General features: G+C 47.8%; 1 long non-coding RNA gene across 1 annotated transcript; it reads left to right on the top strand.

Moving 5' to 3' along the window:
* The first annotated feature begins 4859 nt into the window (after nt 1-4859).
* On the top strand, nt 4860-7715 carry LOC123643726. The gene is made up of 3 exons (XR_006736904.1): nt 4860-4895; nt 7180-7265; nt 7699-7715. It is a non-coding gene; the product is annotated as an uncharacterized LOC123643726 (long non-coding RNA).
* The last annotated feature ends 210 nt before the right edge of the window (nt 7716-7925 follow it).

Raw genomic sequence — 7925 nt, 5'->3', positions numbered from 1 at the left:
AGCTCCCTGGGCAAGTGTCTCCCAGACTGATTGAGATTAGCCTCCTCCAGACTGAATAGGATTTTTGTTCTTTGCCAGGTAAATTTTCACTTCGGGCTTAGGGTTCTGGCAGCTGGTGACTTTTCTGAGGGGGAGTTATTTTTCTGTTGTCTTTCACCCGTATGGGATGTGCTAAGGTTTTTGTCACAGTGTGGCCGTTTGCCAGGCTAAAAAAAGTACCACCCTCCCTCCTTCAACCAAAACCCCCTCAACTTCTCTCACACATGTGTGCACACGGGAGCACACAAGAGAGAACACGCATGAAATCGTAACCGACCACCCCAGAAACTCTGGTTCTCTAGTGCTTCTGAATTTTCTGAAGTCCCAGCACCTCCTGCTTTCTCTCTTCTCTGTCATTTGCCTGCCCTTGAACCCCAGCTCAACTCCAGCAAGGGGACATCTCATGAGGCTCTGCCATGCATTGCTATCTGGGCTTCTCCCTAGGTTCAGGTGCTGGGAGTCACCAGACTGGCCCAGACAGGGAGAGGGACTCCCCTGTGCCCGGTAGGCAAAGACCTCCTGGCTCCTTTTATGCTAAACATAAACTGCTCCTTTCTAATGGGTCCCAGGAGATGTCTTCAGCTACTTTCTCGAAAGCACAAATTTACACAAGAGGTTTCTTTGGTCCGTTCCCCAACAGTCAAGAGAATTTTGCTGAACTTTATTCACTTTCTGTAGTTTGTGTTGTGAAAACAACAGGCTGTTTTTCCAATATGAAAAATTACACTATTAGGTATATTTTTTCCAACTGGTAGCTTCATTTTCTTCTTCAAAGTCTCTGATTTATCCCCTCCTTGAATCAGAGAAAATTTCTTAGAATGCTCTGATCTTCTGACATGTTGTCCGCAGTCTCTGGCCTCGAGGCCCCACGCCTTTGTGTCCCCAGGAGCAGAGCAAGCTGTCTTGAATGAATTCTGCAGAAGAAAGAGCTGAAAATGGAGGAGTGTGAAGCACTGTAAGAATCAGAAATTGAAAAAAAAAGCCAATGCAAGGTCTGAGTTTCTCTCCCACCCCCCTACTCTCCCACTTTGTTGTAAGTATAAACAGCTCCCCTCTCCTCTCCTGAGAGCGAGGGAAGTGGGTTTTACTATGCAAGCCCTCCCTTCTTTTTGTTGCTGGGGTGAGCTCTGCTGGGGGCAGATGTGTATAGGCGTGTGTCTGTGTTTTTCACCGGCCGGATGCAGTGGCATGGGTCCCACGGCACAGGCCCCATAATCTCTTTGGTCCTGGGTCATCTTCCAGAATTTCCACAGAAGCTGAGGCAGCCATCGCATGCCAGGCCTGCCTATCTGGTGATGGGCACCCCCAGGGACCCAGGGGAGGACCCTGGAGAGTCCCTTGGGTGATGCTACTCTGGTTCTCTCCCTAGACCTGGCTTCTGGAGGTGAAAATGTTGAAAGACACAAAAAGAATTCCACCAGGGAACCACAGGGGCAAAGACCTGGAAATGTAAAGCAGCAGGCTGTGTTCTGGAAACTGGAGTAGATGGGTTGCCCTGAGCATGACGTGGCGTCACAGACTGATGGCAATGAGATGACAGTGTAAGACAGAAGCTTCCCAGACTCCAAAGTGCGAGGCAGCTATCTGGGAATTCTATTAAGTATTTTCCTTGCAGGACTGATAGAAGACCGTCCAGGGTGATGTATAAGGCTACTTCCTAAACTAGAATAACATTAATTAAAAGTTAATTATTATAGAGATAAGATGTTTTAATTAAATCTTAGATTAAGTGTAAGACGAAGGTGAGCTTCTACCCATCATGGCTTCATAAATCACAGGGACCAATTTTTGGCCTGAAGACTCCAGCCCTGCTGTGACAGGTGGGAGAGATAATAAGCTGGTTGAGGCTGCCACCGCGTAAAGTCGAGGCTGGTGTGAAGTCCTCTCATGCAAGCAAGTGTCTTTCGTTCTTGTCCCTTACAGATCTGCTACACACTCTCTCGTGCTGCCCAGGATCCATCCCATAGCATTTTATTTTATTTTTTCCATATGTCTTCATGACCTTCCTTCTCCTGTACTGGTTTCTCTTCCTGTTCTCTCTAGCCCCTTCTGATTTCCTTCTCTTTTATTTCTGAGGCCTCTTCATTCCCTCCCTCCCTCTATCCTGCTCTTCCTCACTTCCTTTTTTCCTCCCCTTCTTCCCTCTTTTCTTTTCACAAACTATTTGGATTGCTTACAATATGCAAAGCTCTGCTAGGCACTGGGAGACATACCAGGTGAATAGCATACAGTTCTCAGCCCCAAGACATGGAAGTCGGACATAGGAGATAATACAGGAGCACAAACAACTGTGACAGCGGCCAGTAGAAGTGGAGATCAAACAAAGCCCAGTAGGGAAAGGAGAGGCCTGCACCTGGGAGACGCACGTGAAACATGGGTGGGATTTTGCCCTGGGAAGAACTGGGCAGGAAGGAGGACACTTGGACTGCAGTGAGAAAGCAAGAAGAAAGGGTTGCAGCTGCAAGCAGGGACCAGCCAGTTTGGCTGGAATATAGGCTGGAGTTCTGTCTGGTGAGGTGCATCGAGGCCAGAGGATGGGTGGTTTTATAGGCAAGGCTAAGGAGTCTGGACTTTATTTTATCAAGTAACAGAAAAACTGTGAAGACTTTGAGTTGGAGAATAATATGGAATTAGGCCGGGTGCAGTGGCTCACGCCTGTAATCCTAGCCCTCTGGGAGGCCGAGGCGGGTGGATCGCTCGAGGTCAGGAGTTCGAGACCAGCCTGAGCGAGACCCCGTCTCTACTAAAAAACATAGAAATAAAAGTTATCTGGCCAACTAAAAATATATATAGAAAAAATTAGCTGGGCATGGTGGCGCATGCCTGTAGTCCCAGCTACTCGGGAGGCTGAGGCAGGAGGATCACTTGAGCCCAGGAGTTTGAGGTTGCTGTGAGCTAGGCTGATGCTATGGCACTCACTCTAGCCCGGGCAACAAAGTGAGACTCTGTCTCAAAAAAAGAAAAATAAATAAAATTAAAAAAAAAAAGAAAGAAAGAAAAATTAATCTCTCTGTGGAGTGGTGAATGGATTGGAAGGAGAAAGCTGAGGCGGAGAGACCAGGTAGACATCTATGCGGACAGTTCAGGTGGAAGGGTGTCAAGGTCTGGGCTAGCCCCACAGTGGTGGGAATCAGAAGGAGGCTAACAGGTAGAAGAGCTCTTGAGCAGTCGGCGCCTGGTGACTCATGAGTATGGCATCAGAAAGAAGGAGGTAAGGGGGACCTGGAATTTGGTCAAAGATGTGACGAACAGAGGTCAAGGGGAGGGGAGGTGATGCTGTGTGGAGAAAGTTTGAAGCCTTATCCTTTTATTTTTCAAAGTTTGGGTGTTGGTTTCTCAACTAACACCTGCATCTGACTTGTGGGCTTTTGTGCAGCACGATGATATCCTGTTACTGATGTCATCGAGGTGACTTCATCTCCTTGCACATCTTAAAAGATAACCATCAGAGGTGGCAAGACTTGGCAGACAAAAAAAAAAAAGTAGATTTCAAGATCCCTCCCTTATACTTGTAAGGTCTCTACTTGGGTAAGGCCAAATCTGGAGTGGGTTTTGCGGGGTAGAACACTATAGTGGATCAGAGCAAATCAATATGTGGTTATTCAAAGGCGATTAGTACAGAGGAGTTTTCTTTTCCTGGGAGAAAGGGCAGAAGGAAAGAAGCAGGTGTCCTAAGGAACTTAAATAAGTGTTCAAGTCAATATCTGTGATGTTCAAATATAGTCATGTGTAACTTTTATGGTTAAAGGTGAATTACATAGAGAACAAGGAGTTGATGGCATCTACCCTCCTCAGACCAATAGACTCAGAATGAGCAGGGTGGGGGCGCAGTAGTTCAGATGAGGAAGGAGTCATTTCAGACCAACGTGCCCAGGGGAGGCTTTGCAGAAGAGATGGACTCTGAGCTGAGCCTTACAGGAAGGCCATGTTGCCGCTACACCACTCACCTCCTGACTGGGCACATGTTTGGAATGTCACACCCAAGACACCTGAAGTTAAAATAATTTCAGGGCTCCTTAACTACAAGCATAATTTGTAGGAGAACATTGAAAATGATTTGCTCTACGCTTGTGCCTTTATTTGTAAATTGTGCTGTTATTCTTAAGAAAAATAAGCATCTTTTGCTTCCAGGTCTTTACTCCATTGTAACAGTTGCTTTGCTGAGTATTCTGGTCTCCTTTTGGGTGTCCAACTTTGGTTCTCAAAGTGCAGTTCCAGGCTGGCCCTTGATATAATGTGCTGTGGGCACAGTTTGTTTTTGATCCATTTTCTCTTTCCTTCTTGGCCTCAGATCATCTTTCTGGCCCTTTGGTTACTCCCTGGAAGCTCATCTCAAACACTGCTATTCCACAATTCGATTTTTGGGGTGATTTACTGGGCAGGGGCAAGTGAGGGCAGGTGGGCTGGATGCTGACCTTTGACCCTGACAAGGTGGTACAGGCTGGTTCTCAATCTGTGGATAGTGGACCCCCCTGGGGAAGTTGTTGTAAAGGGTTCAAATATTCCCAAGCGCCAAATCTTCCTGGAGCCTGAATAAATAATAGGCTACAATTTTTCAAACGCATGCAGATGCTGTTGTGATTAATAAAATACTGAATTGATTTGGAAGTGTCTTGAATTCATAGTTTTGTCTGTTTTTGTTTCTGTGTGTATGTGTTTAAGAATGGTGGTTCTTCAACAGACACTACCAGCATGACCAGCTTTCATCTGGTGGTTCATGAAACTTTGTGGTCATTAAAAGTGATCTTCATGTTTGGTAGAGGATAAACAGCCCTGAGCCTAACCCTACTCTGGCTGCCAGAATGCCAAGCTTGGGAGATGATCGATGTGGAATAGGATGGAAGAAATATTTCTCGGTACGTTGATTGCTACTCAACTTGCAGCAGGGAGCTAGTAACCAACAACCAGGCGAACAAGAGGGTTGTTATTTGGGAGGGAACTTTCAGGTCCTCTAAACCTACCTCCCACCTTGGGGAGGAATCTTTTGTGGAACCTCCTAGAAGGATGAAAATTAGCTCGGCCTTGGTCCCTGTACAACAGGTAGCACATTACTAGGTAAAACTCAGATTCCTGGGCCTCGGCCTTGGTGTTTCTGATTTGGTGGGGCTGGGGTGGGGCCTTGAGAACTTGTATGTTTAAAAAATGCTCGAGGCTAGTCTGATGTCAACCAGAGTTGTGAAAGGACAAAAATACTTCATCACAATGCTTTTTGTTTGTGCATTGCTCACTAAAGCATGAACGGCGCGGTGGTGAGACTCCTGTGGGCTTTGTATTTACACCCCTTTTCTAATTTCTCACACCCACTCTGGCAGATAGATCTCTATTTCAAAAGCGAGTGAATTAGGTAGGGCCCAGGGAAGTGAAACCTGTGTGCTGGCTGGGGAGTGACAGTTGGAACCCCAATGTACAAACGAAACCAGGGAACAGTGGGTGTGTCGAGCTCTTGAGGAGGAGCAGACAGTTCTGACCTCGAACCCACAAGTGACACTGCAGACACAAACAGGCGGGAGCCCAGCGGCAGGAGACCGGTGCTACTGGAATCAGGGCAGGGGCGGTGCTGTTTAAGAGCTGACACACTCAGTTCCTCCATCCATCCTAAGAGACCTGGGCTCGCTAGCCAAGGGGCTTTGGGCAAGTTACTCGATGTTTTAGGGCCTCAGTTTTCTCATCTGCAAAATGGAGATCATAGTGGTGCCTACCTCCTGCCATGGTTCTAGTTATCAATCCCGACACTTGTGGCACACCTGCTCTGTGCCAGTCAGGGGCTGGGGAGGCCACTCTCTAGAAGCTGATAGAAACCTGTGTCTGGGCTATGGGGGAGGAGGAGAACAAGGGCATCAGAAGCTCACATCATTCTTTTCCCGAAGGAGCACAGGACCAGGGAGGCCAGGTACCCGATGCTCTGTCTCGCACCTCACAGCAGGTGGGTGCCTCACTGGGTTTCCCTCGAGGCTGATGGTGAACAGGGAGATGGCAGCATCCATTTCCAGCGCGTAGGGGATAGTGACAAAGGGCTGCTTACAAGGTGGCAGCCCAGTCCCCATGTGTCCTGCCTGGTCCCTGAGGAAGCACATTTGATTAGGAGAGGCTCTCCCTTTGGTTACATGGATCTTAGTGATCACTGGGACTTGGGCTGTTTGAGGGGCCACTTAGAAGTTCATATCCGTATCCAGATGGGTCCTGAGAGAGGGATGGCTGCCAGGAGAAGAGTGGCTTCTACAGTGAAGCCAGTCATGTGGTGCATTCTTATCTAAGTGGGGCTTTGCTGCCCTGCACAACGGCATTTCGGCCCACGGGCCAGCCTGGTGAGGTCTCTAAACCTATAACTTCCAGGTGACCTTCTCTGGGGAGCAGTAGAACTATCATGAGCCTGTCCAGGGATCTGACTTAGGGATGAGTCATACTTTCCTACCCAGTCTTCTCTAGGTCGAATGTACCTAGAGAATGTACCAGCAACAGTCTAGGACTTCCTGGCAGCTATCTGTCCATAAGAATATGCCTCCCCTCTCTTCTAGCCTCTCATTTTCCTGGCATTTCCTCTAAACTAATGTCTTGCTAGAGTGGTTTGAGTTGGCAGTAAATGTCTGCTGTGTTTTATGAAACTTGTGGCTGCCTGCAAGGCGGCACTTCCTACCCTGGGTATGGGGAGCGGGACATTCATAATGGCACTTTATATCCTAAATCCCATTGTTCTTTATGACTCTGTTCCTTCTTCCCCCTTCTCAGACAAGTCATTTTGCTTCTGGATTGCGATGACCCTGTGGGTGCACCGTAACATAGCAGAAACCGAGCTCTCTCTGCTGTTGATAATTATAGTTCTTCTAGGAACTCCTTTCTTTTTGTAAATGCCTACCAGGTGCCCTCCAGTGAAAGACGACACTCATTTGTTTGGTACAGGCACCCAGATAAGAAGAGTCAGAATGAGCAGCTCCTCAAAGAGAAGTGGTTTCCTCGGTCACGGACTCACCACATTAAACGTTCACCCCGGCTCAGTAGCTGAAATGAGTCAGTGGTCCTTTCAGAATTCCCTTTACAACAGTGTTTCAAAGAAACCTGTGATTGAGGTTGCGAATCATTTTTTCTTCCCTGCAGCTGACTATTTTGCATTCTCCCAAGGTGAAACTCAGCCTGTCTTTTCAGGTGTTGAGAAAGAGAGTCAACGTGTCAAAGCTGAGAGGTGGGGGAGACAACCCAGCTACCCAAGGGAAGCCCGAAAGCTCTCAAGTGTAGGAAAACAATTCCCAAAATCAGATTCTAAAACTGAGCTGAGTGGTTTGCTGTGTGCAGCTTTCTAGTGGCTTGGATTTTTTCTACTAATACTTTTCTTTCTAAACCATCTTCCTTCTGGTTGTTGGCATCCTTCTAGCATTCCTGCCCTCCGGGAGTCGGGCCTCACCTGACCTACTCAATAGCACCCTCCCCCTCCTCTTACATCCGGGCACGGCTCCCCCCCTGGCCTCCCACCCGCACAGATTGCACTGATTTCTCTGTGGGCGGGACAGGGGGTATCCGCCACCCATTTCTGGACTACTTTCTGCATTGAAAGAAACCCTGCCCATCTTAGATCCCACCTGCCACCCTATGTCCTGGCTAGAAGCTTCCCGATGGATATTCAGCTCCTTCTTTCCCCACGTTTAGTGAGCACCAACTATGTACTAGGCATTAGATATGAGGATACAGCACAAGGAAGACCAGGAACCTGTTCTCACGGAGCTCACAGGGACTCGGACAAGGGCACAGTTACTCACAGTCCTACAGAAACCAAACCCGGAAGGCTTTCCGAAAGAACTGACCTGGAAACTAAGACAAAAGGAGTAAGTGGGAGTTAACTACAAGACAGTAAAGACAGAGCATTTTGCTTTTCATTGCATTCATGCTGTTGATTC

This window comes from Lemur catta, chromosome 8 (genome assembly GCF_020740605.2).
Source record: "Lemur catta isolate mLemCat1 chromosome 8, mLemCat1.pri, whole genome shotgun sequence".
In the NCBI taxonomy this organism is placed as follows: Eukaryota; Metazoa; Chordata; class Mammalia; order Primates; family Lemuridae; genus Lemur; species Lemur catta.
Note: the sequence above shows the minus strand (reverse complement) of the source record. Positions and strands in the feature narration are given on the sequence as shown.